The sequence below is a fragment of the Chiloscyllium plagiosum genome, unplaced genomic scaffold, assembly GCF_037043375.1.
Source record: "Chiloscyllium plagiosum isolate Xiang-an unplaced genomic scaffold, Cpla_swu_hap1 HiC_scaffold_51, whole genome shotgun sequence".
Lineage (NCBI taxonomy): Eukaryota > Metazoa > Chordata > Chondrichthyes > Orectolobiformes > Hemiscylliidae > Chiloscyllium > Chiloscyllium plagiosum.
This window is the reverse complement of record NW_028270189.1, coordinates 36,151,714-36,173,976: the sequence shown is the minus strand read 5'-3', so window position 1 is coordinate 36,173,976 and position 22,263 is coordinate 36,151,714. Positions and strand designations below refer to the sequence as shown.

At 47.7% G+C, this 22,263-nt stretch overlaps 1 pseudogene; it reads right to left on the bottom strand.

The window, feature by feature from the left end:
• Window positions 1-11,685: 11,685 nt before the first annotated feature.
• Window positions 11,686-12,761, bottom strand: LOC148135157 (syncytin-1-like; annotated as a pseudogene).
• Between the last annotated feature and the right edge of the window lie 9,502 nt (window positions 12,762-22,263).

Below are 22,263 nucleotides of genomic sequence, written 5' to 3'. Positions count from 1 at the left end.
CATTACAATAATGCTCTTCCATATTAATCCAGACCCAACACGTTAATCTGCTCCTCCGTGACTGATCTCTACCCACTGTGTAATCTCCCGCTCCCTGACTGATTCCAAGTCAATTATGAAATCTGCAACTTCCTGACGGATCTCTGCACAACACTACAATTAACCACTCTCTTACAGATCCCGACCCAACACTGAAATAAAGATGCCCCTTGCTGATCCCTACCCAAAACTGCAAACACCCCCTCCCTGACTGATCACTACCTAACACTATAATCATGCACTCCCTGACTGATTCCTACCCATCACTGCAATCTCCCCATCCCTGACTGATCGCTCCCCAAAACTGCTATCAGCCCTTCCCTGACTGATCCCTACCCAACACTGCAATCTCCCCCTATCTTGCTGATCCCAACCAAACACTGCAATCATCCTCTCCCTTACTGATCCCAACCCAACATTACAATCTCCCCCTCCCTTACTGTTCCCAACCCAACACTACAATCTCCCCCTCCCTGACTGATCCCTACCAACACTGCACTCACCCCCTCCCTGACTGATCCCTACCAACACTGCACTCACCCCCTCCCTGACTGATCCCTAGCCAACACTGTAATCACCCCCTCCCTGACTGTTCCCTAGCCAACACTGCAATCACCCCATCACTGACTGATCCCTACCCAACATTGCAATCTCCCCTTCCGACTGATCCCTAGGCAACACTAATCATCCCTCTCTGACTGATCACTCCCCAACACTGCAATCTCCTACTCCCTAACTGATCCCTACCCAACACTGCAGTCTCGCCATCCCTGACTGATGCCTACTCAATAATACAATCTCCCCCCCCGACTGATCCCGAGCCAACACCGCAATATCCGCCTCCCTTACTGATCCCTACCCAACACTGCAATCTCGCCATCCCTGACTGATGCCTACCCAATATTACAATCTCCCCCTCCCTGACTGATCCCTACCCAACACTGCAATATCCCCCTGACTGACTCCTACCCAACACTGAAATCTCCCCCTCCCTGACTGATCCAAACCCAACAGTGCAATCACCCCCTCCCTGACTGATCCCTACCCATCACTGCAATATCCCATTCCCTGACTGATCCCTACCCAACACTGCAATATCCCCTCCCTTACTGATCCCTACCCAACACTGCAATATCCCCCCGACTGATCCCTACCCAGCATTGCAATCTCCCACTCTCTGACTGATCCCTACCCAACAATGCCATCTCCCTCTCCCTGACTGATCCCTACCCAACACTGCAATCTCCCCCTCCCTGACTGATCCTTACCCAACACTGCCATCTTCCTCTCCCTTACCGATCCCTACCCACACCTCAATATCCCCCCGACTGATCCCTACCCAACACTGCAATCACCCCCTCCCTGACTGATCCCTATCCAACACTGCAATCTCCCCCGCCCTGACTGATCCAAAACACAGCACTAATAATCCCTCCCCGACTGATTCCTAGCCAACACCACAATCTCCCCTCCCTTACTGATCCCTACCCAACACTCATATATCCCCCGACTGATCCCTACCCAACACTGAAATCTCCCCCTCCCTGACTGATCCCTACCCAACACGGGACCCACCCCCTCTCTGACTGATCCCTACACAACACTATAATCTCCCCCTCCCTGACTGATCCATACCCAACACTGCAATCTCGCCATCCCTGACTGATGCCTACCCGATATTACAATCTCCCCCTCCCTGACTGATCCCTACCCAACACTGCAATATCCCCCTGACTGACTCCTACCCAACACTGAAATCTCCCCCTCCCTGACTGATCCAAACCCAACAGTGCAATCACCCCCTCCCTGACTGATCCCTAGCCAACACTGCAATCACCCCCTCCCTGACTGATCCCTACCCAACACTGCACTCACCCCCTCCCTGACTGATCCCTACCCATCACTGCAATATCCCATTCCCTGACTGATCCCTACCCAACACTGCAATATCCCCTCCCTTACTGATCCCTACCCAACACTGCAATATCCCCCGACTGATCCCTACCCAACACTGAAATCTCCCCCTCCCTGACTGATCCCTACCCAACACGGGACCCACCCCCTCTCTGACTGATCCCTACACAACACTATAATCTCCCCCTCCCTGACTGATCCATACCCAACACTGCAATCACCCCCTACCTGACTGATCCCTACCCAACACTGCAATCTCCCCCTCCCAAGGAAAAAGAATAACTGGAGAGAAAATAGGACCCTTCAAGGACCAATATGGACATGTGTGTGCAGAATTGCAGGAGTTATTTCTCCACTGTGTTGACCGTGGAGAAGGACATGAAGGCTTGGGAACTTGGGGAAGGTATTGATGATGTCTTGGGGTCAGTCCATATCACAGGAGAGGAAGTGTTGAATGCATTAGAATGTATGAAGGTAGATAAATCTCCTGGACCTGACCAAACATATCCAGCAGCACCTCAAGAGGCGAGTGAAGTAATTGTGGGGTCCCTTGCTGATCTTTTTGCCTCACCGTTAGCCACGGGTGAGGTCCCAGAAGATTGGAGGACAGCAAATATTCTACCCTTATTCAAGAAGGGCTGCAAAGATAAACCTGGGAACTATCGATCAGTAAACCTAAGATCCACGGTAAGTATGTTACTTGATAAGATGCTGAGAGATTAGATAGCCATGCATTTTGAAATACAACATTTGATTGGGAGAATTCAGCAAAGCTTTGTGCATGGGAGACCATGCCTCACAAATTTGTTAGCGTTCTTTGATGAAGTGATCAGGAAGTTTGACGAGGGGAGGCCAGTACATGTAGACGTTAGAGATTTCAGTAAGGCCTTTGATAAGGTTCCACATGATACCTTGCTCTGGAAGGTTAGATCGCATGGAATCCAGAGGGCGTTTGCAAACTGAGTACACAATTGGCTTGAAGGTAGGAAGCAGAGGGTAACAGTCAGATTGGAGTCCTGTGACTAGTGATGTGCCTCAGCGGTCATAGAATCATAGAATCCCTCCTCTGTGGAAACAGGCCCTTCGGCCCAACAAGTCCACTGGCCCTCTGAAGATTATTCCATCCAAACCCATTCCCCTACTTTATTACTCTACATATACCCCTGACAAATGCAACTTACTTACACATCCATGAACATTATAGGAAATTGAGCATTGCCAATTAACCTAACCTGCAGATCTTTGGATTGTGGGAGGAAACTGGAGCACCCAGACGAAACCCACGCAGATATGGGGAGAATGCACAAACTCAGTTGGTGTGGCATGGTGGCTCAGTGGTTGGCACTGCTGCCTCACAGCGTCAGGGACCCGTGTTCGACCCCAGCCTCGGGTGACTGTGTGGTGTTTGCACATTCTCCCTGTGTCTGCGTGGGTTTTCTTCGGGTGCTCCGGTTTCCTCCCCATTTGAAAAATGCACAGGTCAGATGAATTGGCCAGGCTAAATTGTCCATAGTGCTAGGTGCATTCATCAAGTGTAAACATTGGGTAGGGAAATGGCTCTGGGTGGGTTACTCTTCAGCAGATCGGTGTGGCTTGGTGGGCCAAATGACCTGTTTCCATACTGTAGGAAATCTAACCCTAACAGGATCTAACCCACACAGAGCATCATGTGAGGTTGGAATTGAACCCAGATCGACAGTGCTGTCAGGCAGCAGTGCTAACCACTGAGCCATTGTGCCGCTGAGCTGGTCAGTGCTAGGCCCATTACTGTTTGTTATCTATATCAATGATTTGAATGAGGATGTTTAAGGCATGATTAGTAAGTTTTCAGATTACACTAAAATAAGTGAGGAAGGTTCTCACCAATTGCAACATGGCCTTGATCAGCTGCGGAATTGGGCTGAGAAATGGCAAATGGAGTTTAATACCCACAAGTGCGAGATCTTGCATTTTGTAAAGTCACATCAAGATAGGGGTCTCATGGTGAATGGTAGGGCCTGAAGGAGTGTAGTGGAACAGAGGGAACTTGGATTCCAGGTGCACGGCTCTCTGAACTCAGGGATACAGGGCAGTGAAGAAGGCTTTTGGCACACTGGGCCCTTCGTCAGTCATGGCATGGAATATCAAAATTGGGAAGTTCTGTTGTAGTTGTGCAGGATGTTGGTGAGGCCACACTTGGTATATTGTGTTCAGCTTTGCCCACCTTGCTCGAGGAAGGATGTTATTAAACTGGAAAGAGTACAGAAGAAACTTACAAGGATGTTGCCAGAACTCAACTAGACAGACATAGAGAGAGGTTGGACAAGCTAGGACGTTTTCTTTCGTGTGTAGGAGACTGAGCGGTGTCATTATTGACGTGTATAAGGTCATGGGAGGCATGGATAGGGTGAATGCACTCAGTCTTTATCTAAGGCTTGGGGAATCAAGGATGAAAGGGCATCAGTTTAAGGTGAAAGGGGAAAGATTAAAAGGGAGCCTGAGGGACAATGCTTTTACCCAGAGGGTGGTACACATACGGAATGAACTACCAGTGTAAGTAGTCGAGGAGGATACAATTAATAACATTTTAAAGGGACTTGGACAAATACATGGAGAGGAACGTATTGGATGGATATAAGCCAAATTCAGGGAAATGGGGTTAGTGTGGATGGACCAGTTTGGGCCAAAGAGCCTGTCTCCATGCTGTAGATCTCTATGACTCTATGAGTATACCCAGATGTCCCATCATCCAGAAGCGGCCAAAGTAACAGGAACATAGCCGGTACAAATGTGAAACTGGCTCATTGGGCAGGAAGCCAGCCTGGTCTTGCAGTGAATGATTCCTGGCACAGGAGCTGTGGTGAGATGCCCACAAAGAACTGGGGAGGGAAGCTGGAAAGCTCACTCCACTGCTAACAGCCTGGAGGAACCCCGGCCTGGATAAGGCAGCTGGGATCCGGTCACGCCACGGAAAACTACAGGCTGTGACCGAGCTAGGTCTCCTACACAATGAGCAAGACAGAACGTTGCAGGAAAATCTCACCCACATGGGACCAATCCAGTTACAATTGAGAAGAGCCCAATCCAGTGAAAGGAGGGCCTCTGGGGATGGGGAGGCAGCCTCAGGTTATGTTGACAATCTGGAAGAACAGTGTATGAGCTCCAAGTAGCTGTATGAATCCTGTACACCTGCAACACTGAGCAACACACATCAGGCCTTAGTAGGAGGTGCCAGGAGCAAGTACAATGCCAAGGGAACCAGGGCTCCTCCCAGAATGGGATAATGTGTGCCTTTGGGGTTCTACCTCTCCATGGAGATAATGAGAGGCCCCACACTGACGCATCCACACCCGCCCACAGATGGGAACTCCCTCTGCCTTTCTTCCAGGTAACTGCACCTTTTGCCCCCAGCCCTGAGCCACAGCTGAACTCAGATTCCATGAATCCTGTGGTTACCCAGTGTCAAACAGCTGATGGGCTCACTCCGTTCCAGGCACCCAGCTCGTGGGCAGCACCAAAAATATCCCGTATCTGACCCAGATACATGTTTGGATGAGATTGACCGACAGTCTGTCATACACAGAGTGGATGCTGAGGAGCAAACCAAATTAATCGCCATGTGCCTTCGAACAGCAGAAGATTCAACCCTCCCTGAGGGCCAACAGCTAGGGAGAGGCATCCATGATGAGATGAAGGCAGCCGTTCTCAATGCTCGAGGGCAGGATAAGGCATATCCTGCAGAGGCACTACATAAATGCAGAACAACAACCAGGGGAATGCCCCTCCCCTCCGCCCGTCAGGTTCACCCGGAGACTCTGGGTCGAATTTGTCTGGATTTTTGGGGATATGACCTGCATCTCTCTTAGCGACGAGAAACTGGGCCCGACCCTTTGTCTCCCATGTCTCAGAAAGAAGGAGGGACACATGGGATTCCACCCCTCACACGCGCCCGTAATGAGGCTTGGGCCCTCTGCTAATTTATTGCTGAATAGGAAATAGACTTTAGGGATTTCCACATTGTGTTACAGGAGCTCAGGGATCACAGGCGATTGGTAGGGTTTCCTGGAGAACGGGTGCATGGTATTGGGATACCGAGCACACAGCCTGGACTAGGTGTCAGAATTCGGACAGCGATATCATAGGAAGCCCACCAGGGCGAATTCCTCAGAAACAAAATTAGAAACGGGCTGAGACCAGGAGGGAAGGCTGCTCCCCCATCTTGTCCCACACAGACCAGGCTCTCACAATGGACTAGTCATTAAACTCACAGGGAATTCCTTGTTCACTATCATTTATCACAAACTGGCATTAATCATAATGAATGTATTAGGGGCACAGTAATCAGAGTGGCGTCCTTCCCCATTAAAATAATTATGTTCCCAACTGACCCACAAGATAATAGGACGAAGGACAGGGAAATTTGAGGGAAAACACAGAACCCAGAAAATTAATTAACAGACGAAAGAAAAGAGAACTCCTTAATGATGTAGCCACGATATACAGGGCAGGAGTTTTGCTGGTCAGTACGTTGACTTGGTTAATTTGGAGAATAACCTCAGAATCCTGACCCAACAACTCTCTAATGAGCCTGAGAAAGACTCAACACAGAAAATCCAGAGGAGACCATAGGACAACTAGTTGAGAATCAGGCTAACCATCACTCAGTGACCAAACTGGAGGGTCACACCAACATGATTAACCAGATTATCCAGGGCCCAATCAGAGATGACGGTGAGCAGTAAAACCACACCTGTGCAGTACTACGATAATGGGATGATGGAACAGCTGATAGAGGAACATTTGTTCCAGGAGAACACCCACACCAACATCTTTCACTGTGAGTGACAGCAGCTCACCAAGGGCTGGGTTAATGACAGCTGTAAGGACACTCTCGGTGGGACACCTGGGCTTGGTGCGAGGGATTCCAGTTAACCCAAGTGACAAAGTTACGATGAAGTCCAAATTATCGGAGTGGTATAAAAATTGTATTTGGATGGGCTACCATGATTTCCTTCCACTTACTGTTGAGATAGAGGGAACATTGACAGGGACCATACTTACGCAAGTGTGAAGGAACAGGTCATACCATGATATTCCCATAGCCTGTTATCCAAGAATTCGGCTCCTCTCACATCAGCTGTAGTCCTAACCGCACTCACCTTGATATATCTCGGGATACCAGTGGTTAGGATTGCAGGCTGCAACAGGTGGGTACGATCATGGTGTATAATGCCTGGACACTCCCCCACGGGCTGGAAGGTAGATGGAACTCCCCGGGTGATCACCTTAGTTTCATTCATTTGCAGCGTTTGAGTGTTCCTGGCTGGGCCAGTATTGATTTCCTGCCCATAGTTGCCATTACGACAGATTGGCCATATTAAATTGTCCATTGTGTCAAGGGACATTCGGGCAAGCTGGAGTAGCCATAGGAAATGCAGGTCTTCAGGGATATCATCGGCAGAGTGGGTATGAGTTGGATTCTCTTCAGAGGGTCATTGTGAACTCAATGGGCCGAACGGTCTGATTCTGTTCTGTCAAGATTTTATGATATCACTTATCAGCTATAAGACTTAGGGTGTAGGTTTGCTCGCTGATAGGTTTGATATCCAGACGTTTCGTTACCTGGCGAGGTAGCATCATCAGAGGTGACCTCCAAGTGAAGCTATAAGACCATCGGTTTGACCAACGTACACAATGGCTTTTGCACAGACAGCAGGCTACTCTGACAACAAGCATTACCAGCTTTTAAAATTAGGTTTGTAATTTATTGCATGAGCTTCTTTCCTTTCCATTCAAGTGGATAAGTTGTGGGAGATGTCACAACCTCCTGGCTAAAACACAGATAGACAGCCAAGGTTTATTGGCCAAGTAAATCTCCCAAATCACAAAAGCCGCACACCAGGCACAGTGCAAACACAGCATAATGTACAAGGCAACAGTTATTCTGGACAGACGTATCTACTAAACAAATGCGGGCCCAGACAGGAAGGCACCAGGTACTGCTACACAAAGAAACTAACAGCAACAAGCCATCCAAATGGTTGGCAATGCTTCAAACTATTAATTGATTCTCCTAATTGGCCAGAATGGTAGAACGTTCCGGAAAACCATGCAGAAATGAACAAAAACAGGGTTCCTCTGCAGACTGATTGCCTGAATCTCTGGAGGCCTTCTGAGGAGACAGCATGGCAAGAGACAGAGACCATCTGACCATCCAGAGAGATAGAGGGCACGAGAAAACAGTTTAGCAGACCAAGAAGCAGAACCAGAGAGAGAGAGAGAGAGACAGGCAGAAGCAAAACCCAGGAGCATGGCAGAGAGGGAATGTGAAAAACAATCGAGAGAGAGACTTGGAACCAACAGGAATAACTAGTGCCACCCCTTCTGTCTGTCCATGTTTTAACTCCTGTTTGTCTCAGTCTGACTTCCACCTTCTCTCCTTCTCTCTGTCCTCTCTCTCTCTTTGTCCTTCTGTCTCTCTCTCTCTCTCACTTTGTCTTTCTCCCACTCTCTCCCTCTCCCTGTCTCTCGCTACCCATCTTTCTCCCAACCCCACTCTCTCGATGTCTCTCGCTCTCATTTTCTCACCCTCCCTTTCTGTTTTTCGCTATTTCAGACCTGAAAGATCTCACCCAATTTTGAACCCCCTCAAAAAGAGAATGCTGCTCATTTTCACTCTCCTCCCAAATTTATGCCCTTCCCCAAATATCTTCCCTCCCAAATAATTGCCTCACCAAAAACGCCCCCCTCAAATATTTTCCTGCCCCCAACATTGCTGTGAGCCCCACTCCGTGGGGCAGAGGGAAAGAGTGGAAATGTGTGGAGCTGGAAAAACCCAACAAGTCAGGCCTGAACTATCGACTCTCCTTCCTGACCTGCTGTGCTTCCCCAGCTCCACACTTTGTAACTCCGACTCTCCAACATCTGCAGTCCTCACTTTCTCACAGCGGTAAATGAGTCTGGGTTGACTGACTGGCCTGTGACTGTTTAAATGCACAGCAAGATCCCAGTCCCAGAATGACAGAAGGCTTGTATCACAGATGGAGTCCTTTCTCCCCATTATCCCCCCTCCTCCATTAAATGATCCTGATCAGTTCAGGATCCTCAGGATTGGCCCTTGAATGGCCTCACTGACTATCCTTTCTGTGTAGCCCTCTTCTCCACCCTGTCTCTGACTTTGCATCACATGCTATACCTCCCTCCATCTCTCTCTGACAACAGACCCTCCTTTCTCCACCAACCCCAAAACCCCAACAAGCACTCCCCCTGTCTCTGGCTGTCCCACTCCCTCCTTGTCTCCCACGTTCCACCTTTCTCATGCAGACTCACAGCCCCTGGGCTGGAGAACATAGTGCAGAGACTAAATCACCTTTTGACTGACTGTTGTAATGCACAGGAAGATCCCACTCTGCAATCATGCCCAGCCACACACAGTCCTTCTCTCTCCATATGTATCCTTCTCTCTCTCCCTGTCTCCCTCACTCTGTCCTTCTCTCACTCTCTCCGTCTCCCTGTCTCTCATTGCCCATCTCTCTCTCTCCTCACTTTCTCCACCTCAACTCTCTCCATGTGTCTCTCTCTCCTTTTGTCACCCTCCCCTTTTGCTATCCCTTACACTCACGTCCTCCCCACAGTCGGGGTAAAACCCGGAAGAGACCAGGAAAAGCTTGATCCCCCAGCATTAACTGTACAGCATCCAGCGACATAGAGACAAACTCTTCCCAATGTTCCTTCCCCAGTCACTGGGACAGAGCAGAGGGATCCAGGGAGAAAAAGGAAGAGAAACTACAAGAGAGAAAGAGAGACAAACAGACAGACAGTGAATAGGAGGGAGAGAACAAGAGAAAGACAGGCAGACAGAGGGAGGGAGAGAAAGTGAAAAGAACTGAAAGAGAGCAGGAGAAAGGCAGAGTGAGAAAGGGAGAGAGAGGGAGTAAAATACCAGGAAGAGAAATACAATGTCAGACAGATACAAGGTGAAAAAGGGGAGGCAAAGACAGGGTGAGAAGGTCAGTCAGACAGCAAGAGAGAAATCCCAGGGAGAGATATAGGACAGAGAGAGAGAGAGAGACGAGTTGCAGCAGCAGAGAGATAGAGCTGAAAGAGTTGGGTGGTGGTCGGGGTGGGGGAGCTGCTGCGATGCAGCGAGAATGATGTACAGACAAGAATAGCAAGATCCCACAGAGCTGAGAGAAAGATGCAGGGAGAGATGAGCAAGGTGTTTGTTTTGTGAAAGATTGAATGATTAAGCATTCCTGAAAAACATGGTGGGGTGACACAGGGGCAGAGTGGTGTAGGAAGGGAATCTACAGGGAAATGTCAACAGGGCAGAGATGTGAAGGATGTTGAGAGATAGGAATTGAAGGAAAGATGTGGGAGAGACAGCTGGGAACACAGAAATAGACAAGAGAGCTCTCATGGGAATGGGAAGCAGTGAGATCAGTGGGATCAGACTGTGCAGCTGCCCCCTCTCTAGCATTTTGCGCCTTTGTCTCTCCTCAGTGTAGAGCTCGCCCCTTGTGGTAAAATTCCCAGAAACAGCTTGTATTCTTGTGTGTATGTGTGTGTGTGCGCGTGTCAGTATGTATGCGTGTGTGTGTGTCTATGTATATGTGTGTGTATGTCTGTGTGCGTGTGTGTGTCTGTGTGTCTGTGTATGTGTGTGCGTGTATATGTGTGTCTGTGTGTATGTGTGCGTGCGTTTACGTGTGTGTGTTAACTCTCTCTGGTTCCAGCTCCTGTCTGATGATTCCTCATGGTAGAATAATTTGATTCTCTCTGTCTTTGTACTGTCCTGGTTTCAACTCCCAGATCAAATGCTAAATCATTCACGATCCTATTGAATAGCAGAGCAGGCTCAAAGGGCTGGGTGGTCTCCTCCTATTCCTATTTTGGATGGTCTTATGTTCTTAATGCTATCTCCCAGCTCTTGGCCCACACACTGGAGGTTATGACTACACAAGGGCCTGATCTGTAGAGTTCTGCACTCTTCGGAGGGAAACAGCCTGATTTAGATTGGAGTTGCAGCCTCTCAGTGAGAAGTGAAATCTTCTCCAGGTTCTCACTGTAAGGTGGAGCAGGCCAGTCTCGGGGAAGTCTGGCCATCCTGCTGTCCTTGTGTGTCTGCATTTTTTGTTCCTTGTTTGTTACAGCTTGTCCTTTTATCCAGTTTCTCTAATCATACTATAAGCTTTATTGTGAAATGCCCCTGCTGCTTCTTTTGTGGTCAGCTACAACCCTTCATAGTTATTTCCTAGCTTAAAACTATTCTCTTTAAAAGACCCTCTATATTCATTAAAGTCTTAGCCATAAGTATGCTACATGCTGCAAGAATTCCGCGACCGTTTGTATAATGTCCCACCCCGCAACAGCTCCCCCCACCTGCAGAAGCTACATTTCAAACCTCCCACAATTTCCCCCTTTTTCTTTTTCTCTAACTGTTGTTTCTGCACTTATTAAGTCTCCTTTAATTTATTTTCTTACGGTCTGCCCTCTTACGCCTTTTGGCAATGAGGTACATAATCTTACATTTTACATTTGTGCTGTTCGTCCCTCGAACTCTAGGAACATTCTTTGACTTTCCCTTTGTTGCATATTACCTGCTGGTTGTAAAAGCATCTGATGATGTATTTGTGTTCCTTCCCCAAGGGATGTCATCAGTCGGCTCATTACCCATTTTAGGACATTGAACTCTACCACCAGACCCACTAATATCTATAATCGATAGATAGCCAGATTGACTAACCACCTTCCTCAAACAGTCAATCCCCAATTCCCCCACTCCCATCCCTTTTCATTCCGGTACCGATTCCCGGCCTTCTTTATTTTGGCGATTTTGTCTCGCACGTGTTTGGAGATTTCATTAATGTTAGAGGAGACCTCAGGTATGTAAGTACAACATTCCTCTACAATTAGTGCACAGGTACCACCTTTCTCTGCCAGAATATAATCTAGAGCCAACCTGTTCTGAAGAGTCGTTAGCCTAGTGGCAATCATTTCGGTCGTTATGGCTGCTACTTGGGATTGGGTTTCGGCCAACGCATCAGCAGTATTGTTGGACAGCTCTTCCAGGGAAGCTGCCAACGTTTGTATTTCTACTCCCGCTCGAGCCATACATAGGCATCAAAGTCCAGAGGAGGCGATCTCCTTCGGTTACTCGCCTTCCTCCCTGTTTATTCTGAGGTATTTTTGGGGCTCCCTCTAACAGCCTCAAGTGGGGAATTATATGGGCGCGGTAGCAGCAGCCGCTCCAGCCTTTCTGGCTTTGAGGCAGTGTTTGATCAACATCATAACATGCATGCATTTCTGTACATTCGGTCACGCTAATGTATTTTTCCCCGGGAATAAATGGATAGGCCTTCAGACCGCATACCCAATATATTCTACTTAATATTCGGGGATTGGCTCATGTAGACACAAGATGACTTTCCTAATCGGAAGGGTGCGGTATCATTCTGAATACAGAAACAAGTGGTATTTACTGCTCCTTTCGGTGGGGAAACTCTAAGGCCATTGATAGCACCCAGAGTTTTCGGGGCTGGTCGAGGGAACCATCCCGCAAAGTTATAATTACCCCTGTCAGATCTCCATTCTCTATTGTTTCAGCCCGAGTCTAATTGTTGTACAACGTGCACTTCTTTTTTGGTTAGTGGCATTACCGTGAGAGGGATTCCAGATTCCTCATGGTGTGGGATCTCCGCACATACCCAACAGTCGGTATGCCCCTTTAGTTTAGCATAATACTGACAAAAAGCGGTAAAATGATTTTTCCCACCCCCCTTGGCAGCTAGCGCCAATATTATCGTGACAATATAAAGCTGACCATTCATTTCAGCTCACAACCCCTATCTGTCTCTTCCCTAACCCTTTAAATACCAGGGAGGAGGGAGTCCACGCAACACTTACAATTGTTTTGGGATACAGTTTTTAACCAATACTTAATAGTCTCTTATCTCAGTCCATTCTTTTTACTCAGCTTGATTTTCAGACGGTTGTCTGTAGGATGTGCTTGCCAGTCTGCCTTAGGGGAAGGAGCGTCCACCGGGTCCTTAACACGAGTGTGTTGACTCCACCCTTTTTCAGCAGTTCGGACGGCTGTTTCAGTAGTCAGGAGGGTGAGGAACGTCCCTCCCAGCTTGGCTGCAGTTTGGTATCTTTCCAGGTTTTGATCAGGACCCAATCACCCGGTTGTTTTCGAGGTACGGCGAACTCAAGTGGAGGTGTCTGGGTCAACAGACCCTTCTTCCTAAGGACAGACAAAGAAGAGCCGAGCGCCACAATATAGTTTTTTTTAAAGAACTTATCATTGAACTCTACAGTTGGTAATTGTCCTGTCACTTCCTCATCATTTCCTCTAATTAGGGTTGGCTCAAAAATAGACACCAAGAATTCTTCGCCTTTTACTCTGGAAACCCTGAGTTTCTTGTTAGTCAATTTAACACCGGTAGGTCGAAAACTGAAGGATGATCGTGCCGATCCCATGTCCACCAAAAGTACTGCCTCTTCTCCTTCAGGTCCCACCTTTAGATTTATCAAGGGTTCCCGGTGGGTCTCAGGAAGAAGGAACCCCTGACTCCCCTCGTCCTCAACGAAGGTCATTAGGGAAACGGCTTCCATTTCTTGTGCTAATTCCGGGCATTCCCGTTTAAAATGACCCACTTTCCCGCAATGGTAACATCCTGCCTGTTGCCTCCTTCCCCCTATGTCCGACCTTTGCCTTTCGTGTCCTCCCCTATCCTTTCTGTTATCCCCCGATCCCAGTCTCCTTTTTGTTATTTCCACAATCATTTTGGCTTTCTGTTTCTGCGTCTCGTCTTTCCTTTTCACATACACTTTCTGTGCCTCACGTAACAATTCTTCCATCTGTCTTTCACTCCATCCATCTACTTTCTGTAATTTATTTTGTATGTCAGATCATGATTGAGTTACAAACTGGACCTTTAAGTGTCGCTGTGCTATCGATCATCGGGATCCATTCCCGCATAATTCCTTGTGGCCTCCTTGAGCCTTTGAAGAAATACAGAAGGGGTTTCATCCTTCTCTTGTCGTACTTCGAAAGCCTTAACAAAGTTTTGTGATCTTGGTGCCGCCTCTTTATTTCCCAATATTACCATTTCCCTTAGATCCCACCGGATCCTCTATCAGACTTTTCATTTCCTTCTTAAAAGCCCTAACTTCACTACTAGTTAAGGGAGCGTTTACGTATCCTATTTCTCTGTCCCTAATCGGGACCTCTCTTAAGGGACATAATTTTATATTTTCCATTATCTCCTCCTTTACGTATGGTGGCTCGAGTGACTCTGGGCCCCCAGGTTCTGCATCTTTTAGCTCAGAGCCAGTTTCTCTTTCAGTTACTGGAGTTGCTTTCGGTTCTGGGGCCGTAGGCTGGCTGTAGAGACGGGATAGACATGTCTCTTGAGGAGGGTATGGGGGCGGTAAACAGGTTAAGGGATCCCATTGTGGTTTCTCTTGTTCATTCTTTTCTTGCTCTTTCCATGATTCTTCCACCTTCATGGGATATAATTTTATCCCCGCAACCCCTATCCAGCAAGCCACATATTCCGACTCTTCTTTACTGTATGTTTCTTTCCAATTGACGTATATATTTAGATCTTGGCTCAGCCAATCCTTATTGGACTCATATACGGGCCAAAAAAAATCGACTCCTTAATGCTTTCTCGGGTCCAGACAAAACAACAATAGTTTATCATTATAACCATATCTTTCCCCCGCGTCCGGGAGGTGTGTACCCAATTTCCCAACATTTTCCCCAAAGGACTGTCGGGCGGAATATATTCCCCTTTAACGTTATTTGCAGATCGATCGTTACACAGGCAACTCCCCGTGCCTCCCATTGTTGCTAATTTAATTAATATTAACGAGGTCCGGTGCCACCTTCTTCCACACCCCCTTCAGGGTCCTGATTAGACACCTTACTCGTCCGATTAATCTGACCAATTATATGCTTTTTGAGCCATCAACTGTTCTCCATAAATCACTTTTATGTAAGGAAAAAGAGCTTAGATAGAAACTGATAATAAGGCAGTCATGACCTGTAAAAAGAACAGGAGTTAACTTTTTATTTCATAATCTGTAAAATCTTTCACCTTAAAAGAAATCATGTTAAAATTTCCATAGTAGAAATCAATTCAAAACAGTCCCGGATCTCAAGCTCTAGGGAACAAAGCACAAACATTCAGTCTCCAACAAACAAATGTGCATTCAAACCGAATCACAAAGGGTCAAACTTTCTACTGGATCTACAGCTCTTTTCCCTCTCTTTCTCTCTTTCACACACATACAGGCACCATATCTCACAGACACTTTGAGCTTCCCGCAATGACTCCTTTAGCTTTTGAATATTTTTATGGACGTCTGGCCATAAGTTAGTTATGAAGTGTACCCTCAGTAGCCCTTCAGCTACTAGCCCTTCTGACAAGGGCTGTTTCCATTGATATATGCTTTATTTTATATCTCGCCAATTCCCCGTACTTTTCGTACGTCCCGAACACCAAGGCAATACATAAAAGTCTCTTTTCTTACCTTGGTCTGTGCACAGAGTTACCTGGTCGTTTCAGTGCGTAAGACCTTTCCCTGCAAGGGCCTTGTGCACAAGAGTTGCCCGACCGAACCCCCCGCGTCTGCCCGACTTGTTTCCAGGGTCTCCCAGTTCGGATCGTACTCGCCCGAACCGCGAACGACAAACAAGCGAGTCAGAGATCAAAGAAATCGGCGAGGTGCACCTCCCCTGTCGTCCCAAGAGTGTCGAGTGTTCTGAGTTTTGGATCCCGGAACGATGCCCCCAATTGTGAGAAAAAGAAATCACTCATAAATAAGCCTGAGACAAAGCCTTGGAAACAAGAACAATTTATTATGGCCTTGCAAGTACCGGACGCCTCTGCAATAAAGCAAATATGCGCACATAACAAAGCAAATATGTGCACATAACAAAGCATGTCAACTTTCTTTGTTCAGTTTGCAAGTTGCTGAATCATGCCTCCCTATTCTCAATGGTCTAATCTCATCGTATCCTAAGCCGGTTACCTCATTTGTTTTTTTCTCTAGTTGTTTTCTTATCTGGCCATCCTAATGTCCTTGTATGTCTGCATTCTTTGTTCCTTGTTTGTTACAGCTTGTTCTTTTATCCAGTTTCTCTTATCATGCTATAAGCTTTATTGTGAAATGCCCCTGTTGCTTCTTTTGTGGTCAGCTACAACCCTTCATAGTTATTTCCTAGCTTAAAACTATTTTCTTTAAAAGACCCTCTATATTCATTAAAGTCTTAACCTTAAGTATGCTACATGCTACAAGAATTCCGCGACCGTTTGTTTCATGTCCCACCCCCGCAACAGCCCACCCCTCACCTGCAGAAGCTACATTTCTAATCTCCCACAGTGGGGGCCGAATGGCCTTGCTCCTGGCTCCTATTGAGGTGCAGGCTGGCTCTGATTGGGTTATACAGGGCATGCCCTTGGAGTGAGGTCGGTTAGCTCAGTAGGCTGGGCAGTTAGCTTACCACACCAGCAAGAATTACTCTGAAGGACTCTCCTGCGAACCTCTCCCCTCAGCTGGGGCATGGTGACCCTCTGATTAAAGCACCACTAGACACCGCTCTCTAATGAGGAGCTCTCCCATGCTCTGGTAAGACTATGGTGACATTACATTGGTTTGTACCTGGAGCACTGTGTGCAGGACTAGTCACTGCATTGCCAGAGGGATGTTAGTGTGTGGGGAAGGTTTACTGGATGAATCCCCACTGGAATGAACAGCACTCTCTTTCGCCCAGTTAAGTCACTCTTGCAGCTTTTGTGTCTTTGGAGACACAAGGACCAATTCCCCTGAAACAGCAGCTGGATTTTATATTCATGGGAACCATATAAGATTGGCTAGTTTACACACGCTCTCTCACACACACAGACACACGCTCCCTCAAACACACAAACAGACACACTCTCATACACGCATACACAAAGGCACAACTCTCCCTCACACACACATACACACATAGACACACGCTCCCTTAAACACACACAGACACACTCTCACACACACAGGCACACTCTCACATTTGCATACACACAGGCACAATCTCTCTCTCACACACACAGACATACGCTCCCTCAAACACATACAGGCACACTCTCAGACACGCATGCACACAGGCACATCTCTTTCTCTCATATACATACACACAGGCATACACTCTCTCACACACACACATACACAGATGCACTGTCTCTTTCACACACACAGACACACCCTCTCTCTCTCACACACACAGACACACACTCTCTCACACACCCACACAGATACACTCTCTCTCACACACACAGTCACTCTGTCTCACGCACACTCTCTTTCATACACACAGACACAGACAATCTCTCTCTCACACACACAGACACACTCTCTCTTTCAGACACACACCAGCACACACTCTCCCCCTCTCACACACACATAGACACACCCTCACTCACACACTGACACACGCACAGACACAGTCTCTCACACACACACATACACACAGGCACACTCTCTCTCGCACGCACATACACACGCAGACAAACGCTCCCTCAAACACATTCAAACACACTCTCTCTCACAGAAACATGGACAAACACTCTCTCTCACACATACGCACAGACACACTCACTCTCTCTCACACACAGACACACTCTCTCTCACACACACAGACACTCTCACACACACTCTCACTCACACACTCTCACACACACAGACACACTCTCTCACTCACACACATTCTCTCACACACAATCTCTCACACACAATGTCTCTTACACACACAGACACACTCATTCTCTCACACACACATGCACACAGACATACTCTCTCCCACACATAGACACTCTCTCTCACTCACATACACATTACTTCTCACACATCGACACAATCTCTCACACAGACCTCTCTCTCACACACATACACACTGACACATTCTCTTACACACACATACACCCAGATATACTCTGTCACACACAGAGACACTCTCTCACACACACATACACACTCTCACACACAGACATACTTTCTCTCACACACACCCTCACTCTCACACATGTGCCCACACAGACACACAACCCTTCAAACACACACCCTCACATAAACACACACTTTCTCTCTCACTCGCTCACGCACACATACAGACACACAGGGATACGCATGCATCCACATTCTCACACACACAAACACTGAAGTCTCTCTCTCTCTGTCTCTCTCTCTCTCTCACACACACACACACACAGCTCTAAAGGCATGATTGAGGTTTTGATGGAGAAATGATTTTCCGAGGACTGAACCGTGATCTCGCATGATGACTGGTCCAGGGGGACAGACAGCAGCTACAGATGACTTGTTGGATCTTCCTGTGCACCACCTCTTGCGTCGACAGCATTAATCTGGGTGCCTGCTTTTCTAAAGCGTCTCCAAGCAACAAGTGACAATAGATTAATGAAAGTGTTCCTCCAAATCATGTTTCACTGATGGTTTAAAATGATCTGAATGTTCTGAAATGGGGAGTTGTTTCCTTTTCAAATTACAACACCAGAGAGCCTCGGGGAATTGCATCTGTTCCTTTCTACCCTCTTCACTCTGTACCGACAGATAGTTCTCCCTCAGTACCTCAGAAAGTGCTCCCTCAATGCCTACGAAAGCACCACTTTGTTGTGTTTAACACCCAAAGCGCCTCAGACAGTAGCTCCACAAAACTTTCAGATCCTCAACACTTCAGGATGCAGCCCAGCTCCCCATCTCAGACTGTGTTCCAACCCCGTCAGACTGTAAGGACCCACATCCACCCCTGTCCAAGATTGGAGCCCAGGTCCCCAGAACATTACTTGTCTCTCTGGATTAAGTTTAGAATTCCTACAGTGTAGAAGCAAGCCATTCCGTCCATTGGCTCCACACTGACTGTCTGAACAGCATCCCACCCAGACTCACATCCTCTACTCTATCCCTGTAATGCTGCATTTCCCATGGCAACTTTGGACTGTGGGAGGAAATTGGGAAATCCGCACAGATACAGAGAGAGTGTATAAACTCCACACAGACAGTCACCGGGAGTTAGAATCAAACCACTGAGGCACAGTGCTGTCCTCTCTCCCTGGATGGCATGTCATCTAACCTTAACTAAGCAATCTCCCATGTGAAACCTTCTTATCTGTCTTCTTGGTCATCCCTTCAAAAGCTCTATGAAGTTGGACACATCATTTCCACAAACAAAGCCAAGCTGACTATCCCTAATCAATTCTTACTTTTCCAAATGCATCTGAATTGTCTCTCAGAATGACCTCCAACAGCTTACCCACCACTGCCATCAGTCTCACAGCTCCATAGTTCAATGGCTGTTCCTGGCTCCAATAATGGCACATCATTAATCACCTTCCAGTCTTCAGGCACTTCACCCGTTGCCGCTGATAAGTCCATCTGAGAAGGACATCTCCATCCTTCTGCAACCTCAGGCTATAATCCTCAGTATTTATCACCCCACCAATCTTCATATTATTCAGGAACCCAATGATTAACCATGCACTATTCAAATCTAAATAATTTCTATCAACCACATCAGCAAGACCCCAACAGTGAGACATGAACGGACAGAGATTTCTAATTGGGCCGTCACTGTCTGCTTCCTGCCACTCAGCATTCTGTGCCAAAGTCCTTGGATGTTGAGTTTTTATGTTCACTATCTGTTTCCAGTATGGGTCCTGATGAAAGCCTTACTGACTTCCAAGCAGACGACAGGAAAGTATTGCCCTTATTTACACAACTGGTCACCTCGCTAAAAAGTGCAATCCCATTGGTCAGACCTGACCTCCCCTTAACAGAACCATTCTGACTGTTCTTCATGAACTCCAGTCTCTTTAAACGTTGATTAAGTCTATCTCCCAAAATTGCTTCCAACAGACGTCCCACCCACGATATTAGCCTGACTGGCCTATAGCTGCCTGGTATATCCCATGCTCCTTCTTGAATAACAGTACCACATGGTTAGTCCGACGACACCTCTCCTGTGGCCAGAGGGGATTTGAAAATGTTTGCAAGTGTACCTGCTACTTCCTCCATCACCTCATTCGGTTAACTGAGATGTGAAAGTAAAGTCCTTTCAGATTTTATTTCCTCCCTTAGCACTCCTCGCTCCCAGGCAATTAGCCTGTGATACGATTTGGAGGAATGTGGGATGTCATTCTGGATGTGGATTAGCATTGGGAAGCACAGAAATAAGGAACACACGACTGTGCTGAGTGTGGGGCAGTGGGATTCAGTTGGGAAGAGCACAGGGAAGCTGAGGAATAAACCACAGCCCTGCAGCATGAAAATATAGTTTTGAGCTGGCAGGTCAGTCACGCGAAATGAAAACTCGATCCCTGGGAAAAGAGGGTGGAACCTCTTCAGGTTCAATAATCAAATGAAGACGGTCTGTTTGAACACAGTGTCTGGAATCTGGACGTGAGAATCACTGCTGAGCAGGGTATGTAGGACGCAGAGGCAGAAATGTACTGAACAAGTCCAGATATTCCTCTTCGACCACAAGACATGGAAGCAGAAATTAGGCCATTCAGCCCATCTGATAGTGTGGCACTCACTCAGTACCGACTCTCTTGCAATGCTGTATCCCCCAGGCTGATGCGCTGACAGTGCAGCGCTCCCTCAGTAATGACCCTCTGACAGTGTGGCACTCCATCAGTACTGACCTTCTGACAATGCGGCATTCCCTCAGAACGGATACTCAAAAAATACAGTGAGCAGATTCCTCAAGAACAAACCATGACAAACAGACCAAACACAGCCGGAAACCCTAACCACCTTACCATACATCAAAGAAGTTTCAGAAATGACATCCAGACTACTAAGACCTCTCGGAATCCTAGTAGCACACAAACCCACCAACACTCTCAAAGAAAAACTAACAAACTTAAAAGGCCCAGTGCATCCCATGGACAAAACCAACGTCATCTACAAAATTCCATTCAAGAACTGCCACAAACACTACATAGGACAAACATGAAGAAAGTTAGCCACCAGGATACACGAACACGAGCTAGCCACAAAAAGACACGACCCTCTCTCCCTCCTAGTCCGACACACGGATGAGAAAAAGCCAACAGTTCGACTGGTACAACACATCTATCCTGGGACACTCTAAGCAAATGCCTCAGTACTGACCCTTTGGCGGTGTAGCACGCCCTCAGTACTGACCCTTTGGCAGTGCAGCACCACCTCAGTATTGACCCTCTGACAGCACAGCACACCGTCAGAACTGACACTCTGACAGTACAGCACTCACTCAGTACTGACCCATTGACAGTGTAGCACTCCCTCAGTACTGACACTCTGCCTCGGTCCTGCACCTCTGACAGTCCAGCAGTGCCTCAGTACTGACCATTAGACAGTGTAGCACTCCCTCAGTACTGAGCCTCTGCCTCGGTCCTGCACCTCTGACAGTCCAGCAGTGCCTCAGTACTGACTCTCTGACATTGCAGCACTCTCTGGGTACTCACCCTCTGACAGTCCAGCACTCTCTCGGTACTGACCCTCTGACAGTGCAGCACTCTCTCGGTACTGACCATCTGACAGTGTAGCACTCTCTCTGTACTGACGCTCTGACAGTGCAACATTCCCTCAGTACTGACCATTTGGCAATGAGGCACTCCCTCAGTACTGTCCCTCTGATGGTGCAGTGATCTTTCAGTGCAGATCCACTGATCGTGTGGCTTGCCCACTGGACTGAACCTCTGACAGTGTGATGCTCCCTCAGTACTGACTCTCTGGCAGTGCAGCACTCCCTCAGTACTGACCCGCTGACAGTGCAGCACTCTCTCGGTACTGACCCGCTGTCAGTGCAGCACTCTCTCGGTACTGGCGCTCTGACAGTGCAGCACTCCCTCAGTACTGACCCTCTGATGGTGCAGTGCTCTTTCAGTGCAGATCCACTGATAGTGTGGTTTGCCCTCTGGACTGAACCTCTGACAGTGTGGTGCTCACTCAGTACTGACTCTCTGACAGTGCAGCACTCTCTCGGTACTGACCCTCTGACAGTGCAGCACTCACTCAGTTCTGACCCCCTGAAATAGCACACACTCAGAACTGACACTCTCACTGTGTAGCACTCCCTCGGTACTGACCTTTCGATAGTGCGCACTCACTCAGTGATGACCCTCTGCCGGTGTAGTGCTAGCTCAGTACTGACCCTCTGATGGTGCAGTGGTCTCTAAGTACAGAGCCTCTGCCAGTGTGGCATTCCCTCTGGACTGAACCTTTGACAATGTGGTGCTCCCTCAGTACTGACCCTTTGACAGTGTCGTACTTCTCAGA